The sequence below is a fragment of the Terrapene carolina genome, unplaced genomic scaffold (genome assembly GCF_002925995.2).
Source record: "Terrapene carolina triunguis isolate 2854851 unplaced genomic scaffold, T_m_triunguis-2.0 Scaffold85, whole genome shotgun sequence".
In the NCBI taxonomy this organism is placed as follows: domain Eukaryota; kingdom Metazoa; phylum Chordata; order Testudines; family Emydidae; genus Terrapene; species Terrapene triunguis.
This window is the reverse complement of record NW_020664436.1, coordinates 22,545,567-22,566,470: the sequence shown is the minus strand read 5'-3', so window position 1 is coordinate 22,566,470 and position 20,904 is coordinate 22,545,567. Positions and strand designations below refer to the sequence as shown.

At 43.6% G+C, this 20,904-nt stretch overlaps 1 protein-coding gene across 7 annotated transcripts in view; it reads right to left on the bottom strand.

Moving 5' to 3' along the window:
- Positions 1-11,635, bottom strand: part of SIPA1L2 (signal induced proliferation associated 1 like 2) — a 186,327-nt gene extending 174,692 nt beyond the window's left edge. For 6 of the 7 annotated variants that reach the window (XM_029911018.1, XM_029911022.1, XM_029911020.1 and 3 more), the window contains exons 1-2: positions 11,559-11,635; positions 5,129-5,203 (exon numbers count right to left, since the gene is read on the bottom strand). The gene's annotated coding sequence lies outside the window, so the exon portion shown is untranslated. The remainder of the gene's footprint in view (positions 1-5,128; positions 5,204-11,558) is intronic. The other variant, XM_029911023.1, reaches the window with a different exon arrangement.
- Positions 11,636-20,904: the final 9,269 nt, after the last annotated feature.

The following is a 20,904-nucleotide window of genomic DNA, read 5'->3' as shown; positions in this document are numbered from 1 at the left end:
TCTCCTCTCTTTCTGACTACACTCTAGTTTCAATTTTCTTTCTTGTGAAGTGTCTTTTCCTGCATCATTTTCAGTTTATCTCCACTCATTTACGTCTCCTTTTCACCCCATATTATGTGTTCAATTTCCCCCTAAATATACATGGTAGAAGATAGGAGACACAGAAAAGTCTGTCCCTCTCAATGGCATAATTTTCTTTTCTAATTTGTCCCCCCAACTTACCACATATCATTCCAGCACCAAGTCGAAGAAACCTCCAAGAATACATTAATGTGGCAGTCTTCAGTTCTATCCTCAGGTGTCTGAAGTAATTAATTATCTCAGATATTTCACTGATATTTGTTCTCACATGAATTACAAACAAACAGAAAATTCCCTTCAATTAATGTAACTCATTGCAATAGTTATTTTTCAACACTTAAAAAAAACCAGTATACCACCCTTTTACTTGTATCTGGAACACAGATATATTAGAATCACTGTTCAGAACATCTCGTTTTTCTTTTCTTTCTTTCTGGGGACTTCCCTCCACTCCTTTTTCCTGATTACTGGTACTGTTCACCTCCAATCTGTTCTCAATCTGCACCTGCAGTTCATCTGCCGCCTCCTCCCCATAGGCAAAATACATATAATCAAGGACTCGGCTGAAGGGCTCTATAGATGTTTGGCTACCAGGAAGAGTAGTAAGAAGAGCAAAGGACTTCTTTGCTCTTCCATAGCCATTATTTCCATGGGAATTATCCCATGTCTCTTTCTGATAGTCTAAACCAAGTTAAGAATCAGGGGAAGGCACAACTTTGCCTCCTCTACTAAAAGCAGAGGGAAAGCTCTCCTGTTCTCCATCCCCCAGCACTCAGGAAATACTGTTCTCCCAGAACTATACTTCTGTCCCCATTATCTCTTCCACCACATGATGCAGGAATCCTACATGATGGTCCGTTAAAATACAAGTGATTTTATTGTCACTCTTTTGGAATAACCTGCATAAAATCATTTGTGAGTACTGCACTACTTCAAACTCATAAAGATAAAACGTACAGTACTTGATAATGTAGTATCTCAGATTTAATATTATACACAGATATATACACATACAAGCCACAGAATGTGTGTATAACACATTTCGTTTTAAAAACAATCTACAGCAAATGTTCTACTAAACCATCAAGAAAGTAATATAGACAAAATGTAGGAAGTTTAAGTAACTTAGTATATATCAACATTGTATGCTCAAGTAAGTTTTATACAAATACACAAAAAGTATAAGTTCCATTGGTTGGTATTCTCAGGTCAAAACTTCAAATTTCCAACATATCCAGTCCTGAAGAGAAACAGTAATACCATTACCATCTGTAACTTTGCTAGGATCGTTACACGTTATCATTTCAGTTAATCTCTCTATGCATCACAGATTTTTTTTTTAACGAGAATGTTAGGTGACAAAATTTATCCCCAGTGTACTGTACTGTAAGCCCCAAGGAAGTCAAAGGAATTACAATGGGGAAGAATTTAGCCAAAAAATGTCTAAAATCCTATTAAAGTGAAAAGTTTTTCTATACATTCCCATAAGGAAATATTTTCCAAAGAAGTGCTTATTCAGGGGAGAAAGACACGTGGGAGTACACTCTTTAATGAAGCAGTCATTTCTCTATTGTGCTGCAGGGAGCATTTGCTGACCAGATGGTAATCAGATGCTGTGTTCAGCCAGCATGAAGTACTACTTAACTAGGGCTATGCGCTAGAATTATAAAACAACCCATTGCACTAGATTTGGACCAGATCAAGAAGTTTACACAGTAAGAGGCCACAAAAACAAAGTGACTGCATCACCTTTCATTCCTTTCACAGCAAATATCAGCCTGTCTCAATTCTTTGGCAAGTGCAGTTTCCTAAGATTTTGTAGAGGCAGTCTAATTAGCTCTTACAAAGAGCTCCATTTTTCAGCATCCTGGTGCTGCTTTCAATTTTTGGTCATGTCAGGTCTTTTCCAAGGAACAGTCACTTATCCCAGCTGAAGATCTGCAAAGTCACCAAAATTATAATTTGATTTTTTACTTCGCCAGCACACTAGGAATGCAATCATTCTTCACTATAATGAGATTTGGCAATCAGGCCTCATAAAACTACTGCACTCATATTTACAAGCTTTAATAAAGGCAAACTGCCAAATTACAAATTTCAACAAGCGCTAAGTTTTACCTGTGCCTGTAGTTACACAATCAAATGACTCCATTTGGTGTTTTAACCACACCCATCAAAACTTCATTAAGAGCTGTTCAGCATTAAGAAAACAGTAGTTAGAAGCAACTGTTTGTTATATCAAATCTTAAGCACTCAAATTTAAAAGTACATCATATAGGGTTGCCAGGCATCCGGTTTTCGGCTCCTAGATGCAGGAGCGGCCGGTGGGGGTCTGCGCGTTGCCCCCACCCCGAGCGCCGGATCCGCAGCTCTCATTGGTCATGAACCATGGCCAATGGGAGCTGTGGGAGTGGTACCTGCGGACGGGGGCAGCACCCGGAGCCCCCTGGTTGCCCCTCCACCTAGGAGCCAGAGGGACATACCAGCCACTTCCAGGACCTGCCCGAGGTAAGCGCTGCCCAGAGCCCACACCCTGAACCCTCTCCCACTCCCAAAACCCCTGCCCCAGCTCAGAACCCCCCCCCGCACCAAAACTCCCTCCTACAACCTACACCCCCTCCCGCACCTCAACCCCCTGCCCCAGCCCAGAGCCCCCTCCTGCACCCTAAACCCCTCATTTCTGGCCCCACCCTGGAGCCCACACCCCTAGCCCAGAGCCTGTCCCACACCCCAACACCCTTCCCCAGCCCGAAGCCCCCACCTGCGCCCCAAACCCATCATCCCCAGTCCCACCCCAGATCCTGCTCCCCCAGCCGGAGCCCTCACCCCCTACTGCACCCCAATCCCCTGCCCCAGCCTGGTGAAAATGAGCGAGTAAGTAAAGGGGGTGAGAGTGAGTGATGGAGGAAGAGGGCATGCAGTGAGCAGGTGTTGGGCCTCAGAGAAGGGGGTGGGGCAAGGGTGTTCAGTTTTCCGCAATCAGAAAGTTGGCAACCCTAACATTATATGAAAGACAAAGAGGAAGAATATTAAGATTAAAATAAATAGGAGAAAATTCTAGTTTGGCAAAATTGAAGAAATGCAAAGGACACTGAGATAGACATAGATATGGCTGTATCTCTCACACACACACACACACACACACACACACACACCAAACATTATTTCATCTCCTTTTGTAATATCCTCATATTTGTAATACCCTCTTTGAAGCTTGAAAATGAAGCATCTTCCTTACAACTTTTCTTCTTTTCCTGTTAGCAGAGAAGTATTTCCTTGTTCATGGTCTATCATTAGCATCAGCACTACCTTCAACAGTTAGCTCCTAACAAAGGAAGTACTGGGCCATACAAGATTGTTTTTGGCATTCAAATGAAAATAGTGGCTCTCCAATTTGTTAGCTAGAAATTAAAAGCCATTGACTTCAATAAGCAGAGGGGGCTTGAACCTTGTAGGATCTGGCCTTGTGAAATGAATTTTGGGGACAGGTATTTCTGATTCTTTAAAGTATGGTTCTACTCTAAAACGTTACCATCCGTGATGCACTGAAGGGAGCTCTCAGGGACCCTTTCTTAAATCTCTTCCACCAAGTAGAATGGAAAGTTAAGATGATTTCCCTGTGTTCTTTGGAGTTCACACCTTCCCTGCTTACTGTTAAGTCATCTCTACTTGAGAGGATTTATCCCTGTGGCTCAAAAATACTTCTGGATTGTTTGCCTTTGAGTTGACCAGAATATTGGAGTAAAGTAACAAAATCCCTGTGGAAAATACCAACAATCCCCAAAATGAACACACTAATATACAACTATCGATACATTGAATATATTTTTCAGAAACTTTTATAACAAGTGCTGCTGCTTAATATAAGTTGGCCCAGTGCCATGTCCTCCCTCTTTGGCTATGGTTTTGAGAGTTTTTGTTTAGAGAGGAAGATAAATTAATAGATTTCACAGTCCTTCCTCCCTGCAAGCGCCCCACCTACACACAATCTCCCCTCCCCACTGAACACAGGGTTTAATCACAAGGAAAAAAATTTTGTAGGAGCCTCTTATGAATGCATTGACAGCACATTACTGACTATTCTGCAAACAGCACTTTTACTCCACAAATCAGTTCCTTGTGTATTTTGAAAGTCTTATCAACTAATGGTAATCAGTAAAGTATGTTTCCACTGCTTATTACCCCATTAGTACTCAGAATCCAAATCTGGTAATAGTAAGAAAGCAAGAGCTTGATTCTATTTTCTGAGGCTTAAACAGGATTGTTTACTAAGCTCCAGGTACATTAGTGTGAATCCGTGAAAAACAATGACACTGCACAGGTGTCACTGAGGCCATTTCTAGCAATGATATATGAAAAGGAAAGAACCCAGCTTAACTTTCAAAATCCAACTGAGTCTTCAGTGCTGGCTGTTAGAAAACCATTTTTATTTGCAAAACCAAGTACATCTGATAAGAAAGTCATTGAGTGAGAATAATGTCAGGATATTTCAATTTTTTTTTTTTTAAAAGCAGTCACTTTTAGAGTATGATAGAACTACATATTAAGCCTTACCTAATCAAATGATGACAGTTTAAAGACTAGCCCACGAATGGTTTTAACTTCTTGAGTAACCAAAAAAAACCCCAAAACCACCTTTTAATCATTCATTTAATTTTATAGCTGTCTCCTTTACTGAACAGGAAAGAGAATGAAATAATTTACCAACAAATTTTATAACCCCAAACAAACTTCTGTTTATAACCTAGTAAGTCCAAAATTAGACCAATGGCCAAACTTTCCAAAACTACAGCCTCAAGTTCCAAGTGCAAAAAAAATTCATTTGCACATTCAAGTTGTTTACTTGCATGCACAAATTTGTAGATGCATGTGTTCATGTATTTCTTTTGTGGAGACTTTAGCTTTTTAAAAGGTGATTAATATATTTTTAAAAAGGTGACTAGGTTTTCCAAACAAATTTAAAATTAGACTGGAGCATACTACATCATTCATTTAGATAGCCGGGTTGTGAAATCACTACCCTCAACAGATTAATAGGTATGCTTACCTTTGGTTATAAGGGTTCCAAAAGTATGCCTTCTCACTTCCCTGTTTACTGATACTGGGAACAATGAAGAGGAGCCTGGAAGTCAAATGAGAAATCCTTATTTTTAATACGAAGGTACCCTAAACATGTATATCAATAGCAGGCATACATAAAATCAGTATTCTATATCTTAAACCAGTGGTTCTCAAACTTTATTGCACCATGACCTTCTTCTGATAACAAAAATTGCTACATGACCCAGGAGGGGGGACGGAAGCTTGAGGCCACCCAAGCCCTGCCACCCAGGCGGGGGCGGGCCAAAGCCCAAGCCCAAGGGCTTCAGCCCCAGGCGGGGGCGGGTCTGTAACCTGAGCCCGAGGCAGTGGTGCTCAGGCTTCAGCTTCAGCCCTGGGCCCCAGCAAGTCTAATGCTAGCCTTGGCGACCCCATTAAAACCGGTCACGACCCACTTTGGGATCCTGACTCACAGTTTGAGAACTGCTGTCTAACTATTTAACATAGAACAATAATCTACATACACAAATATGGAAATATAGCACTGAATGGTGAGAAATCATGGTGAGAAACTGTTTCATATCCTATGTGATTTATTGCTACACCCTCTTGGGTGTAATTAATATGCTAAAACATGTGGTAATTATTCCTGCCTACAAAATGTTGAGGAATTTAACTTTGATTCCTGGAGACAAAAAGCAATTTGTTGAGATATTAATCAAGAAAATCCACATTCTATACATTCCAGTGCCTAGACATACAGTACTAGGAATGAATATTTCTATATGAAAGAAGCAAGAACAAGAACATTTTACATAGGTCTGTCTAGCCGATCAACACACAGATGTGGAATACACACTAACATTCCGTAAAAAGTGGCTGGACCCTTTCTAATCTATATCTGTATTAACAGAATTGCAATACAGACATTTAATGCGCTCCCTAGATATTAAAATAGACTTTTATATGCAGTTTTACACCTATATACTTGAAAACACAGCAGGAACAGATGTGGCTGCCTAAACTAAATGATCAGTGCAGGATTAAAAGAAACACCACTGATGTATTTTATAGAATAGTGAACATAATTAAATTTCTTATTTACTAAAAATCCATCCAAGCAGACTACATAAAGCCTCCTAATCATAAATTTACTGCATTTAGATATGGTAGACAGCAGTTGTATGTATATATAGTAACTCCTCACTTAACGCTGTAGTTATGTTCCTGAAAAATGCAACTTTAAGTGAAACGATGTTAAGCGAATCCAATTACCCCATAAGAATTAATGTAAATGGGGGGGCGGAGGGGGTTAGGTTCCAGGGAAATTTTTTTCACCAGACAAAAAACTATATATTATATAGATATACACACAGTATACGTTTTAAACAAACAATTTAATACTGTTCACAGCTATGATGATTGTGAAGCTTGGTTGAGGTGGTGAAATTAGAGGGTGGAAGAGGGAGGGATATTTCCCAGGGAATGCCTTGCTGCTAAATGATGAACTAGCACTCAGCTGAGCCCTCAAGGGTTAACACATTGTTGTTAATGTAGCCTCTCACACAAGGCAGCACGAACACGAGGGAGGGGAGATAGCATAGCAGGCAGAGACAGACACACACCTTGCGTGTGGGGGAGAGATGCACACTGCCCCTTAAAGTAAGCTGACCCACTCTTAAGTGCATTGTCTTTTTAAGTGGATCAGGAAGTTGAGACAGCAGCTGCTGCCACAAGCTCTCTGTGTCTCTCTCTGTCCGTGTCCCCTCCCTGCTCTATGGAAGATGGGGTAAGCAGGGTGCAGGAGCAGGGGGGAGGGGGACACCCTGACATTAGCCCCTTCCCTTCCCCCCCTGCACAGCAAGCAGGAGTCTCTGGGAGCAGCACCAAGGCAGAGGGCAGGAGCAGCACATGGCAGTGCGGGGAGGGACAGCTGCTGGGTGGCTGCAGCACAGAGAACTTAGGGGAGCGGGGAAATGATGGGGGGCTGCCAGTCCACCCTGGTTACAAGCCCCCACCAGCTAGCTGCAACGGGCTGCTCTTCCTGCAAGCAGTGGACAAAGCAGGCAGTTGCCAAACGACGTTAGAAGGGAGCATTGCACAATTTTAAACGAGCATGTTCCCTAATTTATCAGCAATGTAACAACGAAACAACGTTAACCGGGACGACTTTAAGTGAGGAGTTACTGTACTAGGCAGAACATAATATCATCTGAGGGCCAGTGGCAGTCTCCAGTTGCCTTTTCCCTAAAGCATAGTTTACACTTAAAAGTTTGCCAGAATAGCTATTCTGGCAAAACCCTCCTAGTATAGACACAATTTTATGCCATCGAAAAAGTGTTTTTTCCCTTATAGCTTATACCAGTTGGGCGAATAAAATCAGCTATACTGGGAAAAGCACTTTTTGTCAGCTTAACTGTGTCTACACTGGGGATTTTGTGACAAAGGAATAGCACAAAAGTAAATCCCTTGACCTAACAAAACAAACAAAAAAAGGCAGCACACCCCTTGATAGCAAATGTTTTAATGTAGACTAGGCCTAAGTGAAGTTTGAGGATCAAATGCAGGTAGTTTTCTGTTGGTTAGTTTTTTTTAGAATCGCTGATAAATTCTAATGTAACCCTGGTGCCGACCCCCTTCTCCAGTGCTTCCCTTTTTTACTAAAAAAAAATCGGCTTATGAATGAGTATATATGGTATATATTATAGATTTATAGAAAGAGACCTTCTAAAAACGTTAAAATGTATTACTGGCACGCAAAACCTTAAATCAGAGTGAATAAATGAAGACTTGGCACACCACTTCTGAAAGGTTGCCGACCCCTGCAATAGAGACTCATATACTAAATTTCAGAGGTCCTAAATTCAATCCCGCTCGCTGATTACCGGGATCTGTTGGCGTTATATTAAGCCCATCAGAAGTACATTAAATAGAGTAACTTCGCCAGAAAATGTGTATAGAGTAAAGGTACTTGAAAAATAGATGTTGCCAAGTTTTAAACAACACTGGTATATATCAGACTATATAGCAAAAAGTAGGACTGACTGGCAAAATTAGTTCTCTCATCTGTAATTTTGCTCATAGAATGATCCACTTCTCTGGACTGAAGTCTAAACTCATGGGTATTTCTGTCCAGTGCAGCAAAATTCCTCTGAAAGCTTTCCTTGCTACTGTGTTTGCTATACCAATTACACACACCCCAGTCAAATACTTTCAAAACTAGATTACAGTGTAAACTGAACACACACATATACATAAAAGCATGGTATTGATATCAGTGTAACATATGTAACTCTCTGTCCCAATTTAAATAAAGACAAAAGAGAATCACAGACTAAGCCAAGTATACACAGAATATGGGATAAGCATAGGGAGGATCTGTCCAAATTAGTAAGAGAAAACAAAATCAGAGGTAAGAAAACTAATTCCGCAATATGATTCACTGCTCCCAGAAATTACAATTCATGGGAAATAGCAAACAGTGACCATCACCCAATCACCATATAGGGAGAGTAATAAAAGTGAACACGAGTGTAAATATAGTCATTACAAATAAAGAAAACAAAGTCGGCATGAGTCAAACAAAAAAAAGACCACTGAGAAACCCTCTCAAAATAGAATTAACCTGAGACTAAAAAGAGATTATAAACTCTGTTCAATTAGCTTTGAATTCAAAAGTTATTTTCCCAGAAGAAACAGCTTTATCTCTATACATACATCAGAGGTGAAAGTAAGCCGGCAAGAGCTGGTGCGCCGTACCGGGGCGGCCCGGCTTCCCCAGGTGGCAATTTAAAGGGCCTGGGACTCCCAGCAGTGGCTGGAGCACCAGGCCCTTTAAATTGCAGCCAGAGCCCCGCTGCTGGAGCCCTGGGGTAGCAGCAGCGGGGCTCCAGGGGTTATTTAAAGGGCCGGGGCTCCCTCTGCCTCTACTGCTCTGGTCCTTCCTTTAAATAGCCGCCGGAGCCCCGCCGCCGCTACCCCAGGACTCCGGGGGCTATTTAAAGGACCAGGGCGGTAGAAGCAGGGGAGTCCTGGGCCCTTTAAATAGCCCCCAGAGCCCTGGAGTAGCAGCGGGGCTCCAGGGGCTATTTAAAGGGCCCGGGGCTCCCACTGCCTCTACGGCTCCAGCCCTTTAAATAGCTGCCAGAGCCCTGGGATAGCAGCAGCAGCCGGGGGCTCCGGCAGTGGTTTAAAGGGCCCGGGGCGGTAGCGGCGGCCGAGCCCTGGGCCCTTTAAACTGCTGCTGGAGCCCCTGACTGCCGCTGCTACCCCAGTGACGGAGGGGGAAGGCACTTACCAATACAGGGCAGGCCGGGGCTGACTCTGACCCCCCCCCCCCCCCTTCCCCCCCCCCCTTCCGCCCGAGGCCCCGCCCCTTCTGGGGGCCGGCGCTGGCCCCAACCCAGCCCCGTACCAGTAAGTCCCTATTTCTACTTTCACCCCGACATACATAGTATACAAATATATTATTTAATACAAATCTTCATCATAAAACATATTGAGAGCAGTTTAAAAGATGTTACTAAAAAATTTGTTTCCAATACAATATAGCAACACAGTTTTGCAATGCTTAAAAAAGAATGCATAGATGACCACAATGCAGTTTTGCAAACGCTCACAATTGTATCATAAGTCTTGCAGTGCTTGAGGTTTCTCTGAAAGCCCCAGATCCTAGAGGCATGTAATTACATGAGAATCTCAGCTTTTGCCTCTTTTTGTCATTTTGGGTAAGTCCCTAGCCCTTATAGTTGGAGAAAAAGCTTGAAAACATGACTTGAATTTACTCTAAAGGCTCAGATGCCAGAAGGCTAAGATAGAAGTCTTTTTTTATTTTAATTGTATGATTTTCAAGACAATATCTTTTTTTTTTTTTAGCCCTGACTCATTGATTTCTAAATGTTTCAGGCTAGCAAGTTTTCTCCTTCCCACATGATACGTTGAGGTTTTTCCATGCAGTGCATACTTCTAGAATGTGCCCCAAGTCTCAAAGAAGGCTCCTAGATTGCTGATTTTTGTGCTAGAAAATGGTATCAATTAATTATCTGGTGAAGTAGTATTTAGAAGATTATGTAGCTTTTTATGAGACTGACAACCATGAGACAAGCATTAGACTTTCTCCACAGGTTAGAATATTTTTTATCTAAAACTCATCCAGAATACTTCCTGAGAAAGAAAGTTTATTTTAAGTGGGTATGACTGAAAAGAAAAGGAATTAACTACTTTAGATTAAGCTTATTGTTCCACAAACATTTTAGGACTGGTCTACAGAATCCCTTACTCAGAATATTGATAAGCGTCTACAACTGAAATACCCTCACGGCTGCTCCGCTACAGCTCTCCCGCTGACAAAACACTTCCACCCCCAACGAGAAGAGATAACATTGTCGGCAGGAGAGTGCTCCTGCCGACAAAGTGCGGTTCACACCGGCACTTGTCATCGACAAAACTTTTGTGTTTCAGAGGGGTGTTTTTTTAACACCTCTGAACAACAAAAGTTTTGTCTTTCACTTGCCAGTGTAGACAAAGTCTAAAGGAAAACCCTGAGAAAGGCCTAGAGAGTTAGAAAACAGGCAGAAAACATGGCTGGATGACTTCTTGAAAGTGATTTTAAAGCTGTTTGTAGTAGAATATTAAAACATCCTGGATCCCCAGGTTGCATTAAACATACTTGCTGTAGAGCCACAACTAGAAAGTGAGAAACAGCAGGATTCAACAAAAGAATAAAACATAAGAGGATAGGGTGCATGGCATATAGGTTGAGATTTGAACAAAAAAAACTCCTTCCTTTTCAGACCTTAAGAAAATGCCTTTTATATAAAACTCTAGAATAACTTTAATCAGGGAATTAAGAGGCATAAAGTTTTAGCAATAGCACCACTGAGGTCCATTCATCAAACATGTCAGGAGAGTGCACACTTTCAATTCCAGTTTTCAAAATCAAAAACCCAGCCCCCACCACTTTTCACTGGTTTGGGTAGAAACACTCGGGAGTTAGGATTTCCATCCAGAGCACTGGAACCATCGTGTCGGGAAAAGGGACTCATTCTTACCATGATACATTGCTTCTTAAAATATAGTCTAATTTATATTTTGGTAGCCTTATGCTAGAATTTCTGGCTTTTAGCTATATTTTAAGCAAACTGCTCTTTAGCATCTTCACTGCCATGATTCAAATTATATATTTTGGTGTTTTTAAGATGTACAACTATTAAATGCTTTTAAGACATGGAGTAGAAGAATGGACATAAAAAGTAGAATTATTATAATAGATTTCCACTTTAAAATGTTATGGTAGAAAAACGCTTAACTAAAAATTTCACCTTGTCAAGGACTATATCTACTACATGCATACCTGTGTCATACCTGCTTATTTTACTATTAGAACTTTTTATTATTGTCTGCACTTCGTTAATATATCTTCAAGAAAGTCTGCTTACTTTATAATGCTTATTGCGTCATCATCAGAATTCAAAGCTAGTAAGTCCACAATCGTTGCTGGTGATGATGGCGAGTGCTACGGAGGATACAAACGAGACAGAATGAAAATCAAGTGATTAATCATAGATTGAAGTTATACAGTTGGCTGCTAGGAAAAATAAAAGAAGACATGGTTTAACTTGTAAATTGAACATTGACAAACTCACTGATGAAGAATTACCACTACATTTCTAACCAGAATCACATTTAATATATTTTATGAGTCATGCCAAACTAAAGAAAGCATACTCCATGTACTTTAAGCCATTATTTGGGGAAAATCTGACTATGGCTTTTTTTTTTTTTTTTTTTTTGGTGGTAGTGAAGGAGATTGTATTTCAAAGGTTGCCAGCTGGAAAGCGGGCCCTGCAAAGCAATTTGAAGCAATAAATAGACATTTTCAAGGTGGTTTTACTATTACATAAAGTATTGAGATACTCATGCTCTACAAATTCCTAGTTTTTATTTTAAAAATGCACTGTCTACAGCTAATCAAGTTCTAAAAACACATATGTAGTGGTTGGGGACAGATCCTGACAGAGGCTGAATACCCAACTCCTCCTCTGATTTCAACAGTTAACATGGGTTGCTCAGTACATCTCTCAAAATCAGGGCTGAAATGATTACATGTATTTTGCTGCTAATTTCTCCTATCTCATAGAGCTGGAAGGGACCCCAAAAAGTCATTGAGTCCAGCCCCCTGCCTTCACTAGCAGGACCAAGTACTGATTTTGCCCCAGATTCCTAAATGGCCCCCTCAAGGATTGAACTCACAACCCTGGATTTAGCAGGCCAATGCTCAAACCACTGAGCTATCCCTCCCCCCAAAAATATGCAGATATACCTATCTTATAGAACTGTAAGGGACCTTGAAAGGTCATTGAGTTGAGTCCAGTCCCCTGCCTTCACTAGCAGGACCAAGTACTGTCCCTGACAGTTTTTTGGGTTTTTTTTGGTTGGTTGGTTGGTTTTTTTGGCCCCATCCCTAAATGGCCCCCTCAAGGATTGAACTCACAACCCTGGGTTTAGTAGGCCAATGTTCAAACCACTGAGCTTTAAGTTTAACCAGAAAGCTAAACTTAATTTAACTTGCAATATCCCGAACACAATGGGCTGATCTCCGTAAAAGGCACTTTTCCTTCCTTTCATACAGAAAACATCCTGTAAACAATCTATTTCCACTCTGCTAACTGATTGCTTTTGTTTATTGGCAGGAACGGCAATAGCAAACTCAGCATGCAGCAGTGAGAGCTAGAAAGTTTTGTTTCATTTCCTACTGTGCAGGTGTTTTATACAAGGCATCTATTGTAATTCTTCAAGTTTCGTTTCAGAGGGAACATGCTGCTTCTTTCCAAAGCACAGACCAAGAATAACAGAGCAACAGAATTAAGGAAATAGCAGTATGCTTCAGTGTGAAGCAAAACAGAAGTATACAGCCACCATACCATACACAAGACCAACAAGTTTTCCTATTTTATTTGCCAACAGATGCAAAAAGGGAGGAGAGAGAAAGAAAAGAAAATGGAGTAAAAAATAGGGAATCACAAGACAAGCGGAGAACTTCACCATCTGATCAGTCACCTTTATTGCATCTCATTCTCAGACCCCAATATTTGTGTGCTCATTGCCTGTTTAGTTCCCAATCCTGCAACTGCCTCCAGCAGGTAGACTCCTGTGTAGGGTTTCCAACTTTCTATTAACACAAAACCGAACACACTTGCCCCGCCCCACCTCTGAGGCCCCACGCCTTCTCTGAAGCTCCAAACCCGCTCACTCTATTCCCCCCGCCCCCCGTCGCTCACTCTTCCCACCCTCACTCACTCATTTTCACCAGGCTGGGGAAGGGAGTTGGGGGGCGGGGGTGAAAGCTCCGGCTGGGGGTGTAAGCTCTGGTGTGGGGACGGGGATGACTGATTTGGGATGCAGGAGGGGGCTCCAAGCTGGGGCTGAGGGGTTCGGCATGTTGGAGGGGGCTCTGGGCTGGGGCAGGTGGTTGGAGTGCGGAGAGTGTGAGGGCTTCAGCTGGGGGTGCGGGCTCTGGGATAGGGCTGGGGATGAGGGGTTTGGAGTACAGGAGGGTGCTCTGGGCTGGAATCAAGGAGTTTGGGGGGGGAGGGGAATCAGAGTTGGGGTGGGGGGGGCAGGCTCCAGGCGGCGCTTACCTCAAGCAGCTCCTGGAAGCAGCAGCATGTCCCCGCTCTGACTCCTACACGGAGGCGCAGCCAGGTGGCTCTGCGTGCTGCCCCGTCTGCAGGTGCTGCCCCCGCAGCTCCCATTGGCCATGGTTCCTGGCCAATGGGAGCTGCAGAGCCAGCACTTGGGGCTGGGGCAGCGTGCGGAGCCCCCGGCTGCACCTACGGATAGGAGCCGGAGGGGGGATATGCTGCTGCTTCCGGGAGCCGCACGGAGCCCCACTGCGCTGCTGACTGGACTTTTAACGGCCCGGTCAGCGGTGCTGACTGGAGCCGCCAGGGTCCTTTTCGACCGGGCATTCCGGTTAAAAACTGGGCACCTGGCAACTCTACTCCTGTGCCTATGCAGAGGCAGTTTCAGGACTACGGCCTGGTCTACACTAAAGTTAGGTCAACATAAGGAAGCTTACATTAACCTAATTATCAGTGTACACACTGCAGCCTTGTCCCACTGATGTAAGTGCCCTACTACACCGACAAAGTAACTACACCTCCATGAGAGGCACAGCGCTTATGTTGGTGTAGTTACTTACATTGGCTGCTGTCTTATCAATTTCAAGACTGGCTGCCAACAGCTCCCCACTCCCAGACAGGCTGCTGCCTGGAGTCTCACAGCTCAGGGAGGCGAGAAGTCTGGATGGCTGCCCCTTCTCCCCAGCTCCAGGCTGGGAGTGCGGGAGGTGAGAAGTTTGGGTGGCTGCTCCCCTCTCCCAACTGGTAGCAGGGAGCCAAGAGCCCGGGGGGTAGGGGGACACAGCTGGGCTTCTGGCAGGGAGCTGCGCAGCACTGAGAGCCCTGGCTTTCAGTCTCCCCTCGCCCACCCCTCTTCAGTTGGTGGAAGCATTCCTGGTGAGGACACACACCACTGACAGAACAAGGATAGTGTGACATCACAGCCACCGCAGTAATTACTGCGATGGCTGTAAGGTGACCTAACACAGGTTGACTTAGGGCTGTAGTGTAGATATGACCTAAGGTTTTAAAGTATAAGCGCCTCAGGTCAGAAACAGTGTGTTTATAAAACACTTAGTTTTGGGTATGATATAGACAATTAAGAATATCTTCCTTTCATTAATAAAATCAATGCCATGTACCGGATATAAAGTCAACATCCAGATGACATGTGGTCACTAAAAATCTCATGGCACTTTACTACTTGTGTCAGTTCCAACATTCAGGCCAATAGGGTTGCCAACTGACTAATCATACAAACCCAAACACCCTTGCCCCACCCCTGCCCTGCCCCTTCCCTGAGGCCCCACTCCGCCCCATCCCTTCTCCAAGGCCCCACCCCACCTCCGTCACTTCCTCTCCCCCACCCCCACTCACTTTCACTGGGCTGGGGCAGGGGACTGGGATGTGGGAGGAGGTGAGGGCTGAGCCTGGGACAGGGGATTCGAATGCAGGAGGGGATGAGGGCTCAAGCTCTGGGAGGGAGTTTGGGTGCAGGAGGGGGCTCAGGGCTGGGGCAGGGGTGCTGGCTCTGGGAGGGAGTTTGGGTGTGGGAGGGGGCTCAGGGCTGGGGTAGGGGTGCAGGCTCCAGCCAGGAGGCGCTTACCTCGGGCAGCGGCGCAGCGGGGCTAAGGCAGGGTCCTTGCCTACCAGGGCCGGCTCCAGGCACCAGCCCACCAAGCTTGTGCTTGGGGCGGCACCTGGAGGGGGGCGGCGCAGCGCTCCGGCCCCCGGGGAGAGCGGGGCCACGGCCGGACTCGCCGCCCTACCCCCTGCGCTCTGGCCGCCGGGGGGAGAGCGGGCTCGCCGCCCTGCCCCCGGGGCTCCGGCCGCCCTCCCCCCGGCCGCCAGGGGGAGAGAGGAGCCCCTGCCGGGGCTCGCCACCCTCCTCCCAGGGCTCCGGCCGTCCTCCCTCCTGGTGCCCTCCCCCCGGCCGCCGGGGGGAGAGCGGAGCCCCCGCTGGGGCTCGCCGCCCTCCCCCCAGGGCTCCGGCCGGAGGCTTTTTTGCCTGGGGCGGCAAAAAAGCCAGAGCCGGCCCTGCTGCCTACCCTGGTCCCGCGCCGCTCCTGCAAGCGCCCCCCCGCGACTCCCATTGGCCGCAGCTCCAAGGCGGGGCAAGAGCATTTGGGTTTGTGTGATTAGACAGTTGGCAATCCTACAGGCCAAATTCCAAGTTAGACACGGTATAACTAAAACCCACCTTGGAATTTCCATTTAGAGATTTCTCTTGGTGTTCCACCACTAAAATGAATATATGAATAACCTTACCCACCCACCCACACAAATCCTATGATGTGCTAACATTAGTTGGTCTGACGATGCTAGTCACTTCATGCTAGGCAGTTACTTAAATGGAGTTTGTAAAATGCCAGGATACATTTATGTAACCTTTTATCATGATGTAAGATCATTATCAGGGCCTTGCAATTCTCTATTGCCCAGCATCAGACGGGAAAAAAACACTTCTATATGTTTGTAATAAGGCACGTGCAACTAAAATAAGTTATTCTGTAATATGTTTACATCTGTTAAAAAAAAGATCTTGAAAGTTAGCATTATTACAAAATCACTAAATCAAATAATCTTAAATAAAGCATTTTTCATTTAACAAAATTCAGATCATTGTTTTTTAAAAATCTCTTCCCTGAATGATTGACAGTTTATTTGCTTATGTATATTTTTGAATTCTTAGTATTTGATTGTCTGTGTGTATTTCACTTTGCATGATTTCCGTGCACATATTTGAACTACTGAACGTACACTACAAACATGACATATGTGCATGATCATTTACAAGAATCTCTTCATATCATCCTTTAAACTGCAACCTACTGCTATTTGTGCTTTAAATTTTCACTGTTACCATAAGACATACCCTGCCCATTTTCCCCAGGGAAGCAATGCATTCATGCAAAGCTGAACTGACATACGTTACATGATCAGTGACCTGGCCAAGCAAATCATATCACTGAAGCCTGGCTACTTATAAAAGTAGTAAGAATTTGCTAATTGAAAGTGATTACTTATATGCTGTACATATAGCTGTATGTTAAAAACTGACAACCATTTAGTTTTTGTTTGCACAGTTAGTTGCTGAGTTTTATGGGTCCTTTCTATGTTTTAGATAATGAGGTATACTTGATAAATAGTGAAACTGACATAATATGTAGTGCACAATATATTGGTTAGTGAAACAACCTGGAGCAGACTGCTGTGTGGCTAAAGGGCAACCACTTTGTTGTTTCTTTCAATTAAACTTGTGTGCGCTTAAGTGCAATTAAGCACCCATGGGGTGATTTTAGCACATTTCGAATGTAGACATTTTTTTCCAAGTTGCATGGTTTTATTGTGCTGAATTTAATTATGGAAATACAAGTTAAAGATTACTTTACCCTCTGCACTTCCTTCTTCAAATGGGAGAGGAATTGAGCCTCATATTGAATGCATCAGTTGGATGACAAAGAATCAGTGGAAAAGATTTGCCCATCATTTCAACTTGGGTCTCCTTACCATCCACACAATAGATAGCTAATAAGAAACTATGATAATTTAGCTTCAAATTTCTTATCTTTCCTCTGGAATCCTCACCACTCAACTCTGGCACTGTTTAACAAACCACCACCTTCCCTATTATGGAAATTCTCTTCATTCCCGCCTTCTTCCTCACATATGGATCATGTCCAGATCCTGTCACTTCTTCCTCCACAACACTGCTATGGTCTGTTTATTTTGTTTTGTCCACACAGCTAAAAACAAAGTAATCAAGATGTGAGATGAGGGTCTGAAACCACTTTTCTAGTGGATAGACCACTGGTCAGGGGCTCAGGAGACATGAGCTCAATTCCTAGATTCTTCTCTTCTTATGCACCTTGTACTACTCTGTGCCTAAGTTTACCATCTGTAAAATGAAGATAATATTATGAAAATAAAAATGCACTAATGTTGTGAGGTGTTCTGGTGATAATAACTGTAAGCACCAAGACAGATGGGGAAGCAAACAAACTTTGTATCTAGGCTCCCTAAAAAAAATATTTCCATGCCTTTTTCCATTCAGCATTGTAGGCACAGCAAGCCTCTCCTAAATTGGTCCATAAGATCCTCTTATTAAAACCCCTCAAGACCCATAATTAGCCTGAAACCTACAAGAATTCATTTTATTTAAAAAAAACAGAAGAGTAACTTTACTCCAAGTTGTTCTCTTGTATTAGTAGGGTCAATCCTATTGTTGATAATCCCCTCTCTCCCTGCCCCCCTTCCAAACTGTTCCCTAATTGTCTTGCTACAACCTTTATGTAAAATATCAGTTTAAGAACCTTGGGGCCAGCATCACGCCTTTTTGTGTGTGTTGCAAGATGCTGCCCACACTCCTGGGTGCTGTAAAATAAACTATTAAATTATAAATACTATCTATAAAGATTATCAAGAAGTCAGAGTTCCTTTTACTACATTAGCAGTTTCTTCAGTAATAATTTGCAGATGACACAAAGATTGGGGTAGAGGTAGCTAAGGAAGAGGACAAGTCGCTAACAGAGTGATATAGATCTCCTGGTAAGATGGGCACAAGCAAACAATATGCATAAAGTCATATCTAGGAACAAAGAATGTAGGCCATACTTACAGGGAAGCAGCAACTCTGTAAAGGACTTGGGGGGTCATGGTGGATAATTGGCTAAACATGAGCTCCCACTGTGCCACTGTGGCCATAAGGGCTAATGCAACCCATCAATGTATAAATAGGAGTCTATCAAGTAGGAGTAAGAAGTTATATTACCTCTATATTTGGTACCAGTGCGACTACTACTGGAATACTGTGGCCAGTTCTAGCATCCACAATTCAAGAAAGATGCTGATGAATTGGAAAGGGTGCAGGATACAACCCCCAAGAATAATTAAAAGATTGGAAAACAGGTCACAGTGACTGTGCTCCTTCAGTCTACCTATTTAGCTTAACAAAGGGAAAGTTAAGGAGTTTACAAGTACCTACATGGGGAACAAACAAACAAAAATCTGATAGAGGGCTCTTTGATCTAGCAGACAAAGGTATAAAAAGATCCAACTGCTAGAAGCTGAAGCGACACAAATTCAGACTGGAAATAAGGTGTACATTTTTAACAAGTGAGGGAAATTAACCACTGGAACAATTTACCAAAGGTTGAGGTAGATTCTCCACCACTGACAATTTTTAAATCAAGATTGGATGTTTTTCTAAAATATAGGCCTTCAGGGGTTCTCAAACTATGGGTAGGGACCCCAAAGCGGGGTCCCTACCCATAGTTTTAATGGGGTCGCCAGGGCTGGTGGTAGACTTTCTGGGGCCTGGAACCAAAGCCCGAGCCCCACTGCCCAGGGCCAAAGCCAAAGCCCAATGGCCTCAGCTCTGGGTGGTGAGGCTCAGGTTACAGGCCCCCCTCCTGGGGCTGAAGCCCTTGGGCTTCAGCTTTGGCCCCTGCGGCCCGGGGCTCAGGCTTTGGTCCCCCCTCCTGGGGTTGTGTAGTATTTTTTGTTGTCAAAGGGGTGTTGCAGTGCAATGAAGTTTGAGAACGCCTGCTCTAGTTCAAACAAGAATTAATCCAGGGAAGTCCTATGACCTCTGTTATACAGGTGATCACATTGTGACCTAAAGATCCCAGAGTGGGAACGTGCTGCTACTTCCAGGAGCCATGTGGAGTGGGACAAGATCCCGACCCCGCTCCCCGGCTGGACTGCTGGAACGGGGCAAGCACCAGACCTCTCTTCCCAGCAGGAGCTCGAGGGCCAGATTAAAATGCCTGGAGAGCCGGATGTGGCCCCTGGGCCATAGTTTGCCCATCTCTGCCTTAAGCAGTAGATAATTAGGTGATGTGATCTCCATTTCACAGAACACCCAAAAAAAAAACCCAACCAACAACAAGATTTCAAAGCCACACAGGAAGTCACCAGCAAAACTGGAATTAGAATGAAAAAGCTCCTAATTCCGAGTCTCTTGCACAGCTCACCAGACTATATCCATGCTGCAGCCATTTCTATCACAATCCACTGCAAATGGAGGAACATATTCAAAAGCTGCCTTGCCAATAGGGAAGCGGAAGTGTCGAAGGACAGTTTTTTACTATAATGTTTTAAGTCAGTTGTGCAGTCAGCCAAAGATTTTTGCTAAATTCAGCTAACAGGTTCACTATGGATGAAGGTTATAATACACATAGAACTAGCCTGCTTACTCAAAGTTTTCATAGAAGACAAGTAATAGACACTGTTCATCTATTAAAGTGTAGCTGGTATACAGACTTCCATAATCTAATAAATAAAGAACAAGACTGGGAACCAGAGTTCTATTCGTAGCTCTACCATTACCTGTAGTTTGTAGTATAATGAATGGAACTGGAAAAAAAAAGTCAGACTTCAGGAGGGACTTTGTTCAGGAGAACACTGGTGGGTGAGGGGGAAAAAAAAAAAAAAAAAAAAAAAATCAGGCCCAGGTTGCTTGTACATAACATTCTGGAGCATCATTATGCAACACAAGCCATTCAGCATAACTAATGAAAAAAGATAGCTTTCCTACAATTTACCAGCCTGCCACATCACTTATTCCTAATGATGAAAAAGGTCCATTTGGAGCTGGAGCAGAAAACATTCAGGAAGCAAAGAACCTGCAGACACAGTACTCCTGTGGCATTAAGGGATTCCTCTGCCAAGGCATAAATGACCATTTTCTGCCCACTGCATCTCTCTACATCCTTCCCAGCTCATGGCTGCTGATGCTCAGAGAGGAGCACATGAAGGAAAATCAGACTATCAAGGGCAATATTAGTGAAACTAATACTACTAACTCTGAAATACCAAACAGATTGGAGCACCACTACAGGGAAACAAGTGGGGGTTCCTATCTTCCCCAATCTTACAAGCCGAGCAGTGGGAAACTTGCAGTACCTCGGATATCAATTACATGAAAAGGAAAAATGAAAGGATGTGAGGTTGTGAAGGTGCTGATGCTGAAAAATGTTAATGAATGTCTTACAGATGGAACAGCAGATCTTGGGTAGAAGTTATTAAATGAGGCAGAAATCCTTGATGGTATTCACAGTAAAGCAAGCAAGTGGAAAACTGTGATGCCAGTGGCAAAAAAGAGTAAGCAAGAGAAGAGGTGGTACCTGACAATTTCCAATTAACAATACAGCAGTGCAGG